This window comes from Scyliorhinus torazame, chromosome 6 (assembly GCF_047496885.1).
Source record: "Scyliorhinus torazame isolate Kashiwa2021f chromosome 6, sScyTor2.1, whole genome shotgun sequence".
Lineage (NCBI taxonomy): Eukaryota > Metazoa > Chordata > Chondrichthyes > Carcharhiniformes > Scyliorhinidae > Scyliorhinus > Scyliorhinus torazame.
Genome location: NC_092712.1, coordinates 2388599 through 2409379, shown reverse-complemented (window position 1 = coordinate 2409379; position 20781 = coordinate 2388599). Strand labels below are relative to the sequence as shown.

Below are 20781 nucleotides of genomic sequence, written 5' to 3'. Positions count from 1 at the left end.
TCAGTACTGACCCTCTGACAGTGCGGCACTCCCTCAGTACTGACCCTCTGACAGTGCGGCACTCCCTCAGTACTGACCGTCTGTGGGCCTCAGTCCGCGGGTCTGGGGTGAAACACTCCCCTGAAGGAGTCGCGCTCGGACACCGGGACACAAACCCCGCCGCCCCGCTCACCCTGACCCCCGGCCACACTCACCCGGTCCCGGCGCCGCTCCTTCTTCTCCCCTCCCGGTACAGCGACCCCCACGGCCTGGTGCGGAATGGCACCTCTCCCCCTCCCGCGTCAGCGGCCCCCGCGGTCTGGAGCGGAACGGCACCTCTCCCCCTCCCGATACAGCGACCCACGCGGTCCGGAGTGGAACGGCACCTCTCCCCCTCCCGATACAGCGACCCACGCGGTCCGGAGCGGAACGGCACCTCTCCCCCTCCCGATACAGCGACCCACGCGGTTCAGAGCGGAATGGCATCTCTCCCCCTCCCGCGTCAGCGACCCACGCGGTCCGGAGTGGAATGGCATCTCTCCCCCTCCCGCGTCAGCGACCCCCGCGGTCCGGAGCGGAACGGCACCTCTCCCCCTCCCGATACAGCGACCCACGCGGTCCGGAGCGGAATGGCACCTTCCCCCTCCCGATACAGCGACCCCCGCGGCCGGAGCGGAGCCGCAGCCCGTACTCCCAAACTGCCCCGCGAGCCGGCCCCGCCCTCAACCGGCAACGGCTTTCCCGCCCTTGGTTTCCCCTGAGTCCCTCATTCTTCCCTCAGTCTCACTCTTCCCTCACCCTCATCCATCTCTCCTCACCCTTCCCTCACTCCTTCCGTCACTCCCTTACTCTTTCCTCACTCCCTCACTCTTTCCTCACTCCCTCACTCTTCACTCACTCCCTCACTCTTCCCTCACTCTTTCCTCACTCCTTCCCTCACTCTTTCCTCACTCCCTCACTCTTCACTCACTCCCTCACTCTTTCCTCACTCCTTCACTCACTCCCTCACTCTTCCCTCACTCTTTCCTCACTCCTTCCCTCACTCTTTCCTCACTCCCTCACTCTTCACTCACTCCCTCACTCTTTCCTCACTCCTTCCCTCACTCCCTCACTCTTCCCTCACTCCTTGCCCCCTCATCCTCACACCTTATCCCTTCTGTCCCTCATCTTTGTTCCTCCGCACCCCCTCCTTCCCTCTCCCCTCCCATCTATCCCTCCCCCTATCTCCCATTAGAGTATGAGAGGAGCCTAGCAGGAAATGTAAAAATGTGTAGCAAGAGTTTCTGCGGATATTTAAGAAGGGAAAGAGTAGATTGACGTGAGTGTCGGTCCCTGCCTGTATGACAGCAGAGAGTTAAACGTTGATGTAGGGAAATAGCAGATGAATTGAACAAAGTTTGCTTCTGTCTTCATGAAAGTTGTTGCAAAAAACATTCCTGTAACAGCTGTACATCAAGCAGTGGAATAGAGCGGTGTAATTATAATCACTGCAAAAACCGATGGAGCCGTGCCAACTACACTGGAGTTCTTTGAAGGAGTATTTGTCAAATTGGATCCAGAATTGGCTGGGTGGCAGGAAGCAGAGGGTGATGGTCGAGGGGTGTTTTTCTGACTGGAAGCCTGTGTCCAGTGGGGTCCCGCGCGGATCAGTGTTGGGGCCTTGCTGTTTGTGGTTTATCTAAATGATTTTGATAAGAATGTAGGAGGGTTGATCAGTAAGTTTGCGGATGATACGAAAATGGTGGGGTGGTAAATAGTGAGGACGATAGCCTTCGACTACAGGAGGATACAGATGGGCCAGTGGCAGGCTGGAAGATTGGGAAACTTTCAAAAATAAACAAAAGGCTACTAAAAAAGTAATAAAAAGAGTTAAGGTAAATTACAAAAGAAAGCTAGCGCAAAATATCAAAAAGGATCGAAAAAGCTTTGATAAAGTACATGAAAAGGAAGAGAGTCGCTAAAGTCAATGTTGCTCCATTGGAAGATGAAACCGGAGATTTAATAGCGGGGAACACAGAAATGGCAAAGATGCTAAATCAATATTTGGCCTCAGTTTTCACGGTGGAGGACACGAGTCCCATTCCTGTTGGAATGGGCAATTCAGAGGTAATAGAAAGGGAGGAACTTGGAACAATCAGCATCAATATGGAAACGGTACTCAACAAACTATTGGGATTAGGGGCGGCATGGTAGCACAGTGGTTAGCACTGCTGCCTCACGGTGCTGAGGATCCGGGTTGGATCCCGGGGTCGCTGTTCGTGTGGAGTTTGCACATTCTCCCTGGGTCTGTGGGTCTCGCCCCCGTGATCCAGGGATGTGCGGGTTGGGTGGATTTGCCACGCTAAATTGCCCCTTAATTGGAAAAAAATAATTGGGTACTCTAAATTTATAAAAAGATAAAAACCCAAACTATTGGGATTGAGGGCAGACAAGTCACCTGGGCTGATGGCCAACATCCTCGAGTGTTAAGGAAATGGAACCATTGGTTATAATATTCCAAAATTCCCTGGACACGTGAAAAGTTCTTGTAGATTGGAAAAATGCTAATGTAACGCCCTTATTCAAAAAGGGAGGGAGGCAGAATGTGCTAAATTACAGACCAGTTAGTTTAACATCTGTTGTTGGAAAATTGTTAGAATCCATTATTAAGGAAGTAATATCAGTACATTTGGAAAGTCAAAATCAGAGTCAGCATGGTTTAGGAAGGGGAAATTGTGTTTGACTAATTTGGTAGAGTTCTTCGAAGATGTAACAAGCAAAGTGGATAATGGGGATCCGGTAGATGTTGTATATCTGGACTGTAGGCGTCTGATAAGGTGCAGCACAGAAGGTTAATACACAAGGTTAGATCACATGGGATAATCTTTATTATTGTCACAAGTAGGCTTACATTAACACTGCAATGAAGCTACTGTGAAAATTAGGGGTAATTTATTAGCTTGGCTAGAAGACTGACTGACGGACAGGAGACAGACAGTCGGGGTGGGTCTTTTTCTGGATGGCAAGATGTAACTAGTGGGGTGCCACAGGGTTCAGTCCTTGGGCCCCAGCTATTTACAATCTATATTTACAATCCCTTGGATACAGGGATAGAGGTTCTAGAGCCAAATTTGCAGGCGTCACAAAAGTAGGTGGAACAGTAAGTTGCAATGAGAAAATACGAACCTTACAAATGGATATAGATAGATTAGGAGAGTGGGACAAAATGTGACAGATGGAGTTTAACATGTATAAGTCATGGGAGTCATCCATTTAGGTCATAAAAATGGAAAGGCAACTTATTATCTAAATGGGGAGAGATTTCGTGGAGCTCCGATGCAGAGGGATCTGGGTGTCCTTGTGCATGAGTCACAGAAAACAAGCATTGCAGGTACAGCAAATAATAAGGAAAGCAAATGGAATGTTGGCATTTATAGCTAAAGGAATTGAGTATATAGGAATAGAGGACTCGTCAACACTAAGGGCATTCAAATGGTCATTGGATAGACATATGGACGATAAGGGAATAGTGTAGATGGGCTTTAGAGTGGTTTCACAGGTCGGCGCAACATCGAGGGCCGAAGGGCCTGTACTGCGCTGTAATGTTTTATGTTCTATAAAGATAAGGAAGTGTTGCTGCAACTGCACAAGGCATTGGTAAGACTGCACCTGGAGTATTGTGCACAGTTTTGGTCCCCTTCTCTGAGGAAAGATGTAGTGGCATTGAAGGCAGTTCAGAGGAGGTTCACGAAATTGATTCCAGAGATGAGGGGTTTGTCGTATGAGGAGAGATGAAAAATTAAATGAAAATCGCTTATTGTCACAAGTAGGCTTCAAATGAAGTTAGTGTGAAAAGCCCCTAGTCGCCACATTCGCCAGATTGAACAGTTTAGGCCGAGACTCTCGAGTGTAAGAATGAGGGGAGATCTAATCGAGGTATACAAGACGCTAAAAGGTCTGGAGAAAGTAGACGTGGAGCTGATGCTTCCTCGTGTGGGACAATCTAAAACCAGAGGTCATAATCTCAGGATAAGAGGTAGCAAATTTAAAACAGATTTAAGGAGAAACTACTTCTGCCAAAGGGTTGTGAACCTGTGGAAGTCGCTACCCCAGAGTGCAGTGCATGCTGGGACACTGAGTAAATTTAAGGAGGAGTTAGACAGATTTTTAATTGGTAATGGGTTGAAGGGTTATGGAGACCGGGCAGGAGGTGGAGTTGAGGCCAGGATGGGATCAGCAATGATCATATTGAACGGTGGAGTGAGGTTGAGGGGCTGAATTGACTGCTGCTGCTCCTAGTTCCTCTGTTCTAAGAAAAAAACTATTCTGTCTAATTCCACCTTCCAGCTCTTGGTCTGTAGCCCTTTGGGTAACAGCACCTCCAGCACAAACCTGGTGTTCTTGATTAATAAGGGGTTAGGGGTTATGGGGAGAAGGCAGGAGAATGGGGATGAGAAACATATCAGCCAGGATCAAATGGTGGAGCAGACTCGATGGGCCGAGTGGCCTAATTCTGCTCCTATGTCTTCTGGTCTTCTGGATGTGATAGCACTGGAAAGGGTGCAGAGGAGATTTACCAGGATGTTGCCTGGGCTGGAGAGTGTTAGTTATGTCGAGAGATTGGATAGACTTGGATTGTTTTCCTTGGAGCAGAGACTGAGGGGGGACAGGATTGAGATGTATAAAATTACGAGGGGCATAGATAGAGTGGACAGGAAGAAACTTTTCCCCTTGGTGAAGGGATCAATGACCGGGGGCAGAGATTTAAGGTGAGGGGCAGGAGGGTTGGAGGGGATGTGAGGAAAACCTTTTCACCCAGAGAGTGGGGGGAGTCTGGAACTCGCTGCCTGAAAGGGGGGTGGAGGCAGAGACCCGCAGAACATTTCAGAAGTATTTCGATGGGCACTTGCCATCCCAGGGCAGACACGGCTATGGGCCAAGTGCTGGGAAACGGGGTTAGAATAGTTAGGTGGTTGTTTTTGACCGACGCCGAGGCGAAGGGCTGAAAGGTCTTTACTCTGCAGTATGACTCTGAGTAACTTGAGTTTTGGACAAAGGGGAGTCTGTAGACGTGCTGGAATTGGATTTCAAGCAGGCTCCGGTTTTGTCCCAGAGTCTAAAGATGTGCAGGTTTGGTGGATTGGCCATGATCAATTGCCCGTAGTGTCCAAAAGAGGTTGGTTGGGGTTACGGGAATAAGGTGGAGGTGTGGGCTTAAGTGGGGTGCTCTTTCCAACGGCCGGTGCAGACTCGATGGGCCAACCGGCCTCCTTCTGCACTGTAAATTCTATGTCTATGTCTATGAGACAAAGAGAATGCACAACGAGGTCTTTCTCTGCTTGGCAGAATGTGGCGAGTGGAGGAAGGGTCTGTGTTGGGGAGCGGAGGGAGGGACTATGTTGGGGAGTGGAGGGAGTGTCTGTGTTGGGGAGCGGACGGAGGGTCTGTGTTGGGGAGCGGACGGAGGGTCTGTGTTGGGGAGCGGAGGGAGGGTCTGTGTTGGGGAGCGGAGGGAGGGTCTGTGTTGGGCAGCGGACGGAGGGTCTGTTGGGGAGCGGAGGGAGGGTCTGTGTTGGGGAGCGGAGGGAAGGTCTGTGTTGGGCAGCGGACGGAGGGTCTGTTGGGGAGCGGAGGGAAGGTCTGTGTTGGGGAGCGGAGGGAGGGTCTGTGTTGGGGAGCGGAGGGAGGGTCTGTGTTGGGCAGCGGACGGAGGGTCTGTTGGGGAGCGGAGGGAAGGTCTGTGGTGGGGAGCGGAGGGAAGGTCTGTGTTGGGGAGTGGAGGGAGGGTCTGTGTTGGGCAGTGGAGGGAGGGTCTGTGTTGGGGAGCGGAGGGAGGGTCTGTGTTGGGGAGCAGACGGAGAGTCTGTGTTGGGGAGTGGAGGGAGGGTCTGTGTTGGGGAGTGGAGGGAGGGTCTGTGTTGGGGAGCGGCGGGAGGGTCTGTGTTGGGGAGCGGCGGGAGGGTCTGTGTTGGGGAGCGGATGGAGGGTCTGTGTTGGGAGCGGAGGGAGGGTCTGTGTTGGGGAGCGGAGGGAGGGACTATGTTGGGGAGTGGAGGGAGTGTCTGTGTTGGGGAGCGGACGAAGGGTCTGTGTTGGGGAGCGGACGGAGGGTCTGTGTTGGGGAGCGGAGGGAGGGTCTGTGTTGGGGAGCGGAGGGAGGGTCTGTGTTGGGCAGCGGACGGAGGGTCTGTTGGGGAGCGGAGGGAGGGTCTGTGTTGGGGAGCGGAGGGAAGGTCTGTGTTGGGCAGCGGACGGAGGGTCTGTTGGGGAGCGGAGGGAAGGTCTGTGTTGGGGAGCGGAGGGAGGGTCTGTGTTGGGGAGCGGAGGGAGGGTCTGTGTTGGGCAGCGGACGGAGGGTCTGTTGGGGAGCGGAGGGAAGGTCTGTGGTGGGGAGCGGAGGGAAGGTCTGTGTTGGGGAGTGGAGGGAGGGTCTGTGTTGGGCAGTGGAGGGAGGGTCTGTGTTGGGGAGCGGAGGGAGGGTCTGTGTTGGGGAGCAGACGGAGAGTCTGTGTTGGGGAGTGGAGGGAGGGTCTGTGTTGGGGAGTGGAGGGAGGGTCTGTGTTGGGGAGCGGCGGGAGGGTCTGTGTTGGGGAGCGGCGGGAGGGTCTGTGTTGGGGAGCGGATGGAGGGTCTGTGTTGGGAGCGGAGGGAGGGTCTGTCGGGGAGTGGAGGGGGGTCTGTGTTGGGGACTGGAGGGCTGGCCTGTGTTGGGGGAGGGTCTCTGTTGGGGAGCGGAGGGAGCGTCTGTGTTGGTGAGTGGAGGGAGGGTCTGTGTTGGGGGGAGGGTCTGTGTTGGGGAGTGGAGGGAGGGTCTGTTGGGGAGCGGACGGAGGGTCTGTTGGGGAGCGGAGGGAGGGTCTGTGTTGGGGAGCGGAGGGAGGGTCTGTGTTGGGGAGCGGAGGGAGGGTCTGTGTTGGGGAGTGGAGGGAGGGCCTGTGTTGGGGAGCGGACGGAGGATCTGTGTTGGGGAGCGGAGGGAGGGTCTGTGTTGGGGAGCGGAGGGAGGGTCTGTGTTGGGGAGTGGAGGGAGGGTCTGTGTTGGGGAGCGGACGGAGGATCTGTGTTGGGGAGTGGGGAGAGGGTCTGTGTTGGGGAGCGGAGGGAGGGTCTGTGTTGGGGAGTGGAGGGAGTGTCTGTGTTGGGGAGCGGAGGGAGGGTCTGTGTTGGGGAGTGGAGGGAGGGTCTGTGTTGGGGAGCGGACGGAGGATCTGTGTTGGGGAGTGGGGAGAGGGTCTGTGTTGGGGAGCGGAGGGAGGGTCTGTGTTGGGGAGCGGAGGGAGGGTCTGTGTTGGGGAGCGGAGGGAGGGTCTGTGTTGGGGAGCGGAGGGAGGGTCTGTGTTGGGGAGCGGAGGGGGGGTCTGTTGGGGCCTCAACTTTTTACAATTCATATCAGTCAGTTCAATGAGAGGAATGAAGACATGGGAGTGAAATGTACAGATCACACACTGATAGGTTGGAAAGAATGTTTTGAAGAGGACAACAGGGGGTTGCAGATGAAGATGGGTTGAGTAAGTTAGCAAATGTTTGGCAAATGGAGTATCGTGTGGGACAATGTGGAGTTGTCCATTGTGGCAGAAATAATAAAAAAGCATTGAGTATTTTTTAAATAGAACATCTGCAGAGTTTAGTCTGCATGTGCAGCATATCGTCCAGAAGGCTAATGGAATGCTATAAATTATTACGAGAGGAATTGGCCATGAAAGTAAGTTATGATTCAGTTATACAGGGTGTGGGTGAGTCCACATCTCAAATACGCTGTACAGTTTTGGTCTTATATAAGGATGGATGTGAATGTATTGGGGGCGGCTCAGAGGAGGGTCAGTGGATTGATACCTGGAATGAGCAGCTTGTCTGATGAGGAATGGTTGGACAGACTGGACTGTTTCCACTGGAGTTTAGAAGAGTGAGGGGATTTGTTATGCTCTCGGTGTAACATAAGTGGCTTCCTTGTGGTGCATTTGACAAAGGAAGGTTCAGACGTGGAGATAACTTCAACACGTTTATTAAACTATTTACACTTCTATTACTCGGGTTCGACACTACTGCTAATCCTACTATAGCTACCCAGACTGACTAACCAGTTGCTGCAATCCACGTGGTGGGTGTAATATTGAATCAACCCTGTGTCTGTTCTTACTCACTGACTGCCTCCACTGGAAAGAGGCAGATCATGTGTGTGGTGTCCTTTATATATGGGTTGGTGTAATGCCCCCCTGTGGTCGTGTCACCTCCGTGTGCATCGTGAATGTCCATTGGTCATCCCCTATCTAACTGATCTATTGGCTGAGTGAGTGTGTGTGATGTTTTTGGTGCTCCCTCTAGTGTCTAGCTAGCCTACGTGTATTTACATTGATGCCCATCACCACATGAGGGGTAAGTTTACAAAAAAAATTTAGAGTACCCAATTCATTTTTTCCAATTAAGGGGCAATTTAGCGTGGTCAATCCACCTACCCTGCACATCTTTGGGTTGTGGGAGCGAAACCCACACAGACACAGGGAGAATGTGCAAACAGCGACCCAGAGCCGAGATCGAACCTGGGACCGCGGTGCTGTGAGGCAGCAGTGCTAACCACTGCGCCACCGTGCCGCCCTGAGTGAGGGGTGAGTTAAATGCAGTTTGTAAGATCCTCAATGGTTTTGACAAGGTGGATGTGGAAAGGATGTTTCCTCTTGTGGGTAAATCTAGAACTAGTGAGCACTGGTTTCAAATTGGGGATCGCCGTTTTCGGACAGAGTTGAGGAGAATCTCTTTCTCTCAGAGGATTGAGACACCTTGGAATGCTCAGCCTCAGGAGGAGCTGGAGCCGGGATCACTGGGTATTTATCAGGCCGAGGGAGATAGACTCTGGTTGAGCAAGGAGCATAGTTGGGAATGTGGAACTCAACACAAACAGATCAGCCATGATCAGATTGAATAGTGAACCAGGCTCGAGGGGCTGAATGGCCTCCTGCTTCTATTTCCTATGTTCCTTTTGCCCCTCACCCACTCCCTCCTCCCTCCCTCACACCCTTTCTCCCCCCCCCCCCTTTTCTCCCCAGATCTGAGTGCCCCTCCCAAGACGCGAGTTTGTCGCTGGGAGTGTGAGGGTGCAGAGGGGGATCCCACTGCCTCCCTCGCTCCTGCTCATAAAGGCTCGTGAGAGCAGCGTTTCTGCTCCGAGGATCAGTCCCCATTTGAGCCCCTGAAGTAGACATCAAAGTGACTCATTTTGGACCTTGTATTTGACCAATGGAGAGGGCGGGACCCAGCATCCAGCGATGTCGCCACGCCAGTGCTGGGGCTGGGCGGGGCAGGTGTGGGACTCTCCATCCTTTGCTGCCTTCTCTGCTCCCCCCGATTGGCTGGCAGTCGTCGGAGTGAGATTTCCACCCTGCTGGAGCTTGTTCTGAGAAGCCTGAACGTGTCGGTAAGTGTCTGATGACCTGATAATAAACGGTTACTCGGTCGTACCGACCTTGAATATTGCTGAGAAGACAAGTGTTGCTGTAGTTTTTCATCTCTCAAAAATCAGGACAAAGAATATCAAATGCTGAAAGATACGAGCATTTATCCGACAGGAGGAAATGGTGCTGATTGCTCGCTCAAACTTTGTCTCTTATTTCCAACAAGCTGAAAGATTCTCTCATTTCACTGCAGCCAATAGTGCTGGTCAGCAAGTCAACTCTGACTGGCCAAGGCCATTGCCGTGGAGAGAACAACTTGATAGTGTTGACATGGCGAGAGAGAGACTGGGTGGGAGTTTCTACCACCCCGTCAACAGAAGGTGCAAACAGCAGGAGACCCCATTGACAGCAGCAGGTCCTGTACAGCCCACTGACCAATGACGGGCTTCCTGGACAGCTGCAGAAGAGGAGGCCACGGAGGGCATGGAAATTCCCACCAGGAAACCATCAGGATTATTTCTGGGACATTGAGACCAACACAAGTTGGGTGCATTCCTGTGCTTGCCCACATGTAACCTACTGTCCACCGGGAACACACCTCTCTGAGACCACCACCGATCACACCCCTCTGAGACCACCGCTGATCACACCTCTCTGAGACCACCACCGATCACACCCCTCTGAGACCACCACTGATCACACCCCTCTGAGACCACCGCCGAACACACCCCCCTGAGACCACCACCGATCACCCCCCCTGAGACCACCACCGATCACACCCCTCTGAGACCACCACCGATCACACCCCTCTGAGACCACCACCACCGATTGCATTCCCACTGATACAGGACTCTAAATCAATCCATACACTCAACTCAAATCCCGTATCCCGACTGGAACACACTCCACAACATTCAAACTGACATCTCCCCACGTCCCTCCCTCAAACTGACCCCCCACGTCCCTCCCTCAAACTGACACCTCCCCACGTCCCTCCCTCAAACTGACCCCCCACGTCCCTCCCTCAAACTGACCCCACCACGTCCCTCCCTCAAACTAACACCTCCCCACGTCCCTCCCTCAAACTGACACCTCCCCACGTCCCTCCCTCAAACTGACACCTCCCCACGTCCCTCCCTCAAACTGACACCTCCCCACGTCCCTCCCTCAAACTGACACCTCCCCACGTCCCTCCCTCAAACTGACACCTCCCCACGTCCCTCCCTCAAACTGACACCTCCCCACATCCCTCCCTCAAACTGACAGCACCCCACGTCCCTCCCTCAAACTGACACCTCCCCACATCCCTCCCTCAAACTGACAGCACCCTCCCCACGTCCCTCCCTCAAACTGACACCTCCCCACGTCCCTCCCTCAAACTGACACCTCCCCACATCCCTCCCTCAAACTGACAGCACCCTCCCCACATCCCTCCCTCAAACTGACACCTCCCCACGTCCCTCCCTCAAACTGACACCTCCCCACGTCCCTCCCTCAAACTGACACCTCCCCACATCCCTCCCTCAAACTGACAGCACCCTCCCCACGTCCCTCCCTCAAACTGACAGCACCCCACGTCCCTCCCTCAAACTGACACCTCCCTACATCCCTCCCTCAAACTGACAGAACCCCCACGTCCCTCCCTCAAACTGACACCTCCCCACGTCCCTCCCTCAAACTGACAACTCCCCACGTCCCTCCCTCAAACTGACACCTCCCCACGTCCCTCCCTCAAACTGACACCTCCCCACATCCCTCCCTCAAACTGACAGCACCCTCCCCACATCCCTCCCTCAAACTGACACCTCCCCACGTCCCTCCCTCAAACTGACACCTCCCCACGTCCCTCCCTCAAACTGACACCTCCCCACATCCCTCCCTCAAACTGACAGCACCCTCCCCACGTCCCTCCCTCAAACTGACAGCACCCCACGTCCCTCCCTCAAACTGACACCTCGCTACATCCCTCCCTCAAACTGACAGAACCCCCACGTCCCTCCATCAAACTGACACCTCCCCACGTCCCTCCCTCAAACTGACACCTCCCCACGTCCCTCCCTCAAACTGACACCTCCCCACAACCCTCCCTCAAACTGACACCTCCCCACATCCCTCCCTCAAACTGACACCTCCCCACATCCCTCCCTCAAACTGACACCTCCCCACGTCCCTCCCTCAAACTGACAGCACCCTCCCCACGTCCCTCCCTCAAACTGACACCTCCCCACGTCCCTCCCTCAAACTGACACCTCCCCACGTCCCTCCCTCAAACTGACACCTCCCCACGTCCCTCCCTCAAACTGACAGCACCCCACGTCCCTCCCTCAAACTGACAGAACCCCCACGTCCCTCCCTCAAACTGACACCTCCCCACGTCCCTCCCTCAAACTGACACCTCCCCACGTCCCTCCCTCAAACTGACACCTCCCCACGTCCCTCCCTCAAACTGACACCTCCCCACGTCCCTCCCTCAAACTGACACCTCCCCACATCCCTCCCTCAAACTGACACCTCCCCACGTCCCTCCCTCAAACTGACACCTCCCCACGTCCCTCCCTCAAACTGACACCTCCCCACGTCCCTCCCTCAAACTGACACCTCCCCACGTCCCTCCCTCAGACTGACACCTCCCCACGTCCCTCCCTCAAACTGACACCTCCCCACGTCCCTCCCTCAAACTGACACCTCCCCACATCCCTCCCTCAAACTGACAGAACCCCCACGTCCCTCCCTCAAACTGACACCTCCCCACGTCCCTCCCTCAAACTGACAGCACCCCACGTCCCTCCCTCAAACTGACACCTCCCCACGTCCCTCCCTCAGACTGACACCTCCCCACGTCCCTCCCTCAAACTGACACCTCCCCACATCCCTCCCTCAAACTGACACCTCCCCACGTCCCTCCCTCAGACTGACACCTCCCCACATCCCTCCCTCAAACTGACACCTCCCCACGTCCCTCCCTCAAACTGACACCTCCCCACGTCCCTCCCTCAAACTGACACCTCCCCACGTCCCTCCCTCAAACTGACACCTCCCCACATCCCTCCCTCAAACTGACACCTCCCCACGTCCCTCCCTCAAACTGACACCTCCCCACGTCCCTCCCTCAAACTGACACCTCCCCACGTCCCTCCCTCAAACTGACACCTCCCCACGTCCCTCCCTCAAACTGACACCTCCCCACATCCCTCCCTCAAACTGACAGCACCCCACGTCCCTCCCTCAAACTGACACCTCCCCACATCCCTCCCTCAAACTGACAGCACCCTCCCCACGTCCCTCCCTCAAACTGACACCTCCCCACATCCCTCCCTCAGACTGACACCTCCCCACGTCTCTCCCTCAAACTGACACCTCCCCACGTCTCTCCCTCAAACTGACAGAACCCCCACGTCCCTTCCTCAAACTGACACCTCCCCACGTCCCTCCCTCAAACTGACACCTCCCCACGTCCCTCCCTCAAACTGACACCTCCCCACGTCCCTCCCTCAAACTGACACCTCCCCACATCCCTCCCTCAAACTGACAGCACCCTCCCCACGTCCCTCCCTCAAACTGACACCTCCCCACATCCCTCCCTCAAACTGACACCTCCCCACGTCCCTCCCTCAAACTGACACCTCCCCACGTCCCTCCCTCAAACTGACACCTCCCCACATCCCTCCCTCAAACTGACACCTCCCCACGTCCCTCCCTCAAACTGACAGCACCCCACGTCCCTCCCTCAAACTGACCCCCCACGTCCCTCCCTCAAACTGACACCTCCCCACATCCCTCCCTCAAACTGACACCTCCCCACGTCCCTCCCTCAAACTGAAACTCCCCACATCCCTCCCTCAAACTGACACCTCCCCACGTCCCTCCCTCAAACTGAAACTCCCGCACTTCTCTCATTCCGCATCTCCTGGTTTACTGCAAAATAAATAACCACAACCCGGTAACTGATGCGAGTTCTGAATCACTCATTTATGGGATGTGGGCGTCGCTGGTTAGACCAGCATTTATTGCCCGTTGCTAGTTGCCCGTCAGAATGTGGTGGTGAGCTGCCTTCTTGAACCTTGAGGTGTAGGTACACCTATTGTGCTGTGAGGGAGGGAGTTCCAGGATGTTGCCCCAGAGACCATGAACGAACACATGTATTTCCCAGTCAGGGTGGTGAGTGACTTGGAGGGGAACCTCCAGGTGGTGGGGTTCCCAGGTATCTGCTGCTCTTGTCCTTCTAGATGGGAGTGGTCGTGGGTTTGGAAGGTGCTGCTGTAGGAACCTTGGTGAGTTACTGCAGTGCATCTTGTAGATGGTACACACGGCTGCCACTGTGCGTCGGTGGTGGAGGGTTTGAGTGTTTGTGGAAAGGGGGAGCAGTCAAGCGGCTGCTTTGTCCTGGATGGTGTTGAGCTTCTTGGGTGTTGTTGGAGCTGCGCTCATCCAGGCAAGTGGAGAGTATTCCATCACACTTGTTATGGGCCAGGGTTTAGAGAACCCCAAAGTGTATCATGGAGTTCACCTGACCCACAACTTTTACTAGATTGTGGTATGGGGAGCACACGGCCCACTCTACAGGTGTGGTACAGCAGAAATGGAAAAATAGTTTTAAAGCAAAAACAATGTTTATTCTATGAACTCAAGTTAACCTTTTTACAACATACAGTGAACATCTTAGCAACCATTAATTCACATACAACCCCCAAAGAATACAACACTAAGTAATCCTTAAGCTGTCCTTTTTTACATCCAGAAGACTGAAGAAACCCCTTTTAACAGAAGCACATTAGGTTTACATTCACGACTGAGAACATTTATAATTCTGAATTCACGAAATGATCAAGAGATAGTCTTTTCATGGCAGAGAGATCAACAGTACACCTGCTCTGTCTGGCTTCAGCTCCAACACTGAAAACAAAACTAAAACACACCCTGCAGCAAACTGCCTAAAACGAAAGTAAAAAGCTGACAGACAGCCCAGCTCCACCCACACTCTGACATCACTGATAAACACCCATTTCTTAAAGGTACTCCCACATAACACCTCCCCCCAAGATGGTTTCATTTTTCACCTTTTCACTATCCTTTAAGAAATGCACACAGTAAATATACTTTTTCGTTTAAAAAAAAACAACGCACGTAAACAGGTATTATAAAAGAGTCCTTTTTTTTTTCTTCTTCGTGCAACTGAAACCCTTCTCGATTGACAGTCTCTTTGAACAAGAAGGTCTCTGCACAATCCGTCCATTTCTCTCCGCCTCGGCATTTCTCTTTAAAGTCAGATACTTTAGTTCAATCTGATCACAGAGTCCCTTGTAATTCTCCAACACAGGAGCATTGGTTACCACAGCTTTCAGGCCGTAAAATGCCTGTTGAAAGTCCGCTGTCCATCGAAATTTTTGACGTTTCTTCAGCAAGTCCATCAGTGGAGCAATCACGCTACAAAAACTTTTCACAAAGGTTCGATCAAATCCACTCATACCAAGAAATCGCATTATTTCCCTTTGTCTTGAGGCTATTGGAAACTCCCCAATAGCTGTTGTCTTCACATCCCGTGGGACCAATCGACCCTGTCCGATTGTATGGCCAAGGAAAGTGACCTGGGCTTTTCCAAATTCACTTTTGGCTAGGTTTATCACCAAACTCGCCTCCTGAAGTCGATCGAATAACTCCATCAGATGTTTTAAATGTTCTGTCCATGTCTGGCTGAAAATTACCAGATCGTCGATGTATACCACACAATTGGGTAATCCTGAAAGGACTTTGTTAGTTAACCGTTGAAATGTGGCTGGGGCGTTTCTCATGCCAAATGGCATCACTTTGAATTGGTTTTTTGTCATGTGAGAGTACCTTTAAGAAATGGATGTTGAAGCAATGTACCTTTAAGGAATGGAGTTGATCATATTGCTGAAGTGATGTCACAGGGGGAGGGGGAGCTGAGCTCACTTCTGCTTTTGGTTTCAGTTTTGCTGAGAGCAGCTGGAAAGTGCCTGGCTGGTTTTGCTGAGAGCAGTTTAAAAGTGCCTGGCTGTTTTGCTGTGAGCTGATTAAAAGGAGAAAGCCAGTTTGAGACAGCAGCTTGAGAAGTTCTGGTTTGCTGTGAGCTGCTTGAAGGGAGAAAGCCAGTTTGAAAAAGCAGCTTGGGTGTGTCTGTGTGTTTCCAGAGAGCTGCAGGAAGAAAGGCAAGGTGCTGGATCTGAAGTCAACCAAGCTAATATATCTCTGCCATAAAACAGAAAATATATATATTCTGTGACCTGGTGTGTTACTGTTTTGAAGTTTGAAGCCTTTTGGATGTTTGAAGGAACATTTTGAGGGATTATTTAGTGTTGTATTATGTTCGGGGTTATCTTTGAAGTAAGGGGAGTTAAGAGATCCAATGTTTATTTAATAGGTTCATTTGAGTTCATGGAATAAACATTGTGTTAAAACTCACGTGTCCATAATTGTAATCCCACCCCTGGGGAACAAGCCGTGTGCTAGGAAAAGCAAACATCCATCAAAGGGGGAGGTTGGTTGAACTCCATGATACATTTTGGAGTTCTGAAAACACCTCACCCATAACAATATACCATCTGGAGTCATAAAAGCTGAAATCTCCTTCGCCTTTTCGGACAAAGGTACCTGCCAGTAACCTTTCAGTAAATCCAGTTTGGAAATAAAATCTGATTGTCCCACTTTCTCAATGCAATCCTCCAAACGTGGGATAGGATAAGAGTCCGTTGTTGTAACTGCATTAACCTTTCTATAGTCCACACACAACCGTTGGGTACTGTCTGGTTTAGGTACCATCAATATGGGGGAGCTCCATTGGCTGCAACCCACTTCAATTATGCCATTTTTAAGCATACTCTCAATCTCTTTGTTAACCTGTGCCAATTTTAAAGGGTTAAGTCGATATGGATGTTGTTTGACTGGAACAGCATTTCCCACATCTACATCATGTATAGCCATTTTAGTACTTCCCAATTTATCTCCACAAACTTGCCCATGTGATATCAATAACTCCTTCAGGTCAGTCCGTTTTTCTCTGGAAGGTAACTCAACAATTTATCCCAATTTTTAAGAACATCTTCATTTTCCAATTTAATTTGAGGTATGTCAAATTCACAGTCATCTGGATTTGGTTCGTCACTTTGAGTTAGAATCATTAAAACCTCCTCCTTTTCCTCTCCTTCCCTCTCAAAGTACCTTTTAAGCAGATTCACATGACACACTCGGTGAGTCTTCCTTCTATCTGGTGTTTTTGCGACATAATTCACCTCACTTAATTTCCTTTCAATCTGATAAGGTCCACAAAACCTAGCTTTTAAAGGTTCACCTACCACTGGTAACAACACTAAAACTTTATCTCCATTGGCAAATACTATGAACTTTGGATTTCTTGTCCGCTACCCAATTCATCACATTTTATGCAACTTTTAAATGTTGTCTAGCCAATTCACCTGCTCCATTTAATCGTTCCCTATAATTTGACACGTAATCCAATAATGTATGTTCCGATTTCTCACCCACAAATTTATCCTTAATCAATTTAAGTGGTCCTCTTACCTCATGACCAAAAATTAGTTCAAAAGGACTGAATTTGATTGACTCATTAGGTGCATCCCTAACTGCAAACAGTACGAATGGAATGCCTTTATCCCAATCTTCTGGGTAATCTTGACAATAAGACAACATTGTCTTTAATGTTGATGCCATCTTTCTAACGCTCCCTGCGATTCTGGATGGTACACAGTTGATTTAAATTGTTTTATTCCTAAGCTATCCATAACTTCTTTGAATAACCGTGAGGTAAAATTTGATCCTTGATCCGATTGTATTTCTGTGGGTAATCTATAGTAAAAAAATTAAGTAACTCCTCCACAATCTTTTTAGCTGTAATATTACGTACTGGAATGGCCTCTGGAAACCCAGTAGACACATCCATTATCGTCAAAAGATATTGATTCACACTTTTAGTTTTAGGAAGCGGTCGCACACAATCAATTATGACCCTCGTAAAAGGTTCCTCAAATGCTGGAATGGGTATTAAGGGCGCTGGTTTTAACACTGCTTGAGGTTTCCCTATCACTTGACATGTGTGACATGATTGACAAAATTTAACTACATCTTTATGTAGTCCAGGCCAATAAAAATGTTTTTGTATTTTAGCTTGAGTTTTCCTTATTCCCAAATGACCTCCCACTGGTACCTCATGTGCAACTCGCAACACCTCCTTTCTATACCCTATCGGCAATACTACTTGATGAACTTCTGCCCACTTTTCATCCGCCTGCATATGTACAGGTCTCCATTTTCTCATCAAGACATCACTTTTACGGTAATAACACTCTGGTATACACGCAGATTCCTCTTCCGTGTATGCTTTCTGATACATCCGTTTTATTTCTACATCTTTCTGTTGTAACTCTGCCAATTTTCCTGAACTAAAAATATCCGCCTCATCCTCCACCTGTTCTTGTTCTTTTTCAACCATCTGATCAAAAATCGTTTCTGATAATTGTACTTCAACTTCATCTTCACTCTTTGATTTCTCCTCTTGTTGAACATGTGACTTTGCGACCTTGTTACTACACAATCCGGAAAAATCCCAGGATATTCGTCCTTCAACACTTCAGTTGTCTGATTTTCCACTGGCTTATCAATCACAGTAGGCATCACTCCCACCTGTGATCCAGCTATATCATTGCCCAAGATAAACTGTATTCCTGAACAAAATAGTTTCTCTATTACTCCTACTACCACTTCACCACTCTTCACTGGACTTTCCAACCTTACCTTATACAATGGAACGCTACTCCTCTTACCCTGAATTCCACATATTACCACCTTTTCTGGCAACATTCTTCCCAAACTACATAACTCCTCATCTCTTACCATTAAAGATTGACTAGCTCCCATATATCTTAAAATTGTGACTTCTTTACCTGCTCCTCCTGATACACATGAGTAAACTTTACCCACACAAGTAAATTCTTTAAAGAGATCTGGCACCTTCTTATCAATCACCTCTTGATCAGGTTGTACAATCTTTTGCACCTCCTTCACTTCACTTGGGCTTTCCTTTTCCACTTTAACAAACCCCACTGCCTTATCCTGTTTTACCACATCAGCCTTCCCAGTGCTTTTCTTCAACCCCCAACACTGTGACTTTACATGGCCTAATTGATTACAGTGAAAACATTTGAAACTTTTCATGTCTCTTCCACCCTCCTGGATTTCTTTTTTAGTCCGCGGTACACTCCCCTTATTATCTCCCATCAGATCACCTTTACCTCGACCACTTGAGTATTTCTCATGTCCCCAGTTTCTACCCCTCACAGACTGAAACTGATGTCGGAAACCAAGCTTTGATTTATGAACTAATTCATAATCATCTGCCATTTCTGCTCCTAATCTCACAGTTTTAACCCTCTGCTCTTCCACATGAGTTCTCACTACATCAGGAATTGAACATTTAAACTCCTCCAAAAGTAAATTTCTCTGAGAGCTTTATACATTTGGTCTATTTTCAAAGCCCTTATCCACCTATCAAAATTACTCTGTTTGAGCCTTTCAAACTCCATGTATGTTTGACCAAATTCTTTCCCTAAATTTCTAAACCTTTGTCTGTAGGCTTCAGGTTCATATGCACCGAAGATGGATTTTTTTCACCTCCTCATACGTCCCAGATACCTCCTCCAGTAGTGATGCAAACACTTCACTAGCCCTACCTATCAGCTTTGTTTGAATCAGTAATACCCACTTGTCCTGTGGCCATTTCATTTTTTTAACTACCTTCTCAAATGAAATGAAAAAGGCTTCTACTTCCTTCTCGTCAAACCTTGGCAATGCTTGGACATATTTAAATAGATCCCCACCAAGCCTTTGACTATGACGCTCTTTCTCACTATCCTCATCACCATCATCCAACTGTACGTTTCCCTTTACGCCTGCCAATTTTAACTGACTGTCATGTTTCATGGCCATTTTCTGAAGTTCAAACTCTCTCTCGTTATCTTTTTCCCTGATCTGTAACTCCCTTTCTCTTTCTTTTTCCTTTCTATCTCTTTCGTATTCAAGCTGCTTTAATTCTTTCTCATGTTCCATTTGATTAATTTGCAAATTAATTTTTGCCATTTCCAATGAGTCAGACTGTATCTCAGGCAACTTTAAATGCTTAGCCACCGCCATAATTACCTAATCTTTTCACATTTTGTCAGGCAATGTTAACTGCAATGTTTTTGCCAAAACTAGCAGTCTGCTTTTAGTCTCTGTCCATAAGGTATTGTGTGTGACCGTCTCCACCCCCAAAAACTTCAGAGCCTCCGAAAGAGCCATTTTCCACAACACACTCCCTACTTAAACTAAAATACCACACCTGAAAAGCAACCACAATATGCTCACCCCTCACTGTCTTTAAATTCACTAAGCCAATCCAATAGATAGACTTTTATCCCGGACGAGCTCCCAATTTGTTATGGGCCAGGGTTTAGAGAACCCCAAAGTGTATCATGGAGTTCACCTGACCCACAACTTTTAATAGAATGTGGTATGGGGAGCAGACGGCCCACTCTACAGGTGTGGTACAGCAGAAATGGAAAAATAGTTTTAAAGCAAAACAATGTTTATTCTATGAACTCAAGTTAACCTTTTTACAACATACAATAAACATCTTAGCAACCATCAATTCAAATACAACCCCCAAAGAATACAACACTAAGTAATCCTTAAGCTGTCCTTTTAACATCCAGAAGACTTAAGATACCCCTTTTAAATGAAGCACATTAGGTTTACATTCACTACTGAGAACATTTATAATTCTGAATTCACGAAATGATCAAGAGATAGTCTTTTCATGGCAGAGAGATCAACAGTACACCTGCTCTGTCTGGCTTCCGCTCCAACACTGAAAACAAAACTAAAACACACCCTGCAGCAAACAGCCTAAAAAGAAAGTAAAAAGTTGACAGACAGCCCAGCTCCACCCACACTCTGACATCACTGATAAACACCCATTTCTTAAAGGTACTCTCACATGACACACTCCTGACCTGTGCCTTGTAGATGGTAGACAGGCTTTGGGGGGGTTCAGGAGGTGAGTTACTCACCGTTGGATTCCTGGCCTTTGACCTGTCCTGGTAGCCACAGTATTAATGCGGCTGGGTCCAGTTCAGTTTCTGATCAATGGTAACCCCCAGGATGTTGATAGTGGGGTATTCAGCGATGGGAATGCCATTGAATGCCAAGGGGCGGTGGTTAGATCCTCTATTGTAGGAGATGGTCATTGCCTGGCATTTGTTGGTATGAATGTGTTGAAATCCCAGTTTCAACATTCCCTGTACAACGTGGCCAACCCTCAATCACTTGAAGACCATTGATGGAAGATGTGTCCTCGTGCTGCAACAGAAGGAACAGCTCCAATTGTCACCGTGGAAAGAGGATAAAGAGACTTAGATTGTGAGGGAGG

At 49.8% G+C, this 20781-nt stretch overlaps 1 protein-coding gene across 1 annotated transcript in view; it reads right to left on the bottom strand.

Annotated features, from left to right (window-relative positions):
* vps28 (VPS28 subunit of ESCRT-I) overlaps nt 1–20495 on the bottom strand; it is a 249315-nt gene extending 228820 nt beyond the window's left edge. The window contains exon 1 of the mRNA XM_072507891.1: nt 20423–20495. The gene's annotated coding sequence lies outside the window, so the exon portion shown is untranslated. The remainder of the gene's footprint in view (nt 1–20422) is intronic.
* Nucleotides 20496–20781: the final 286 nt, after the last annotated feature.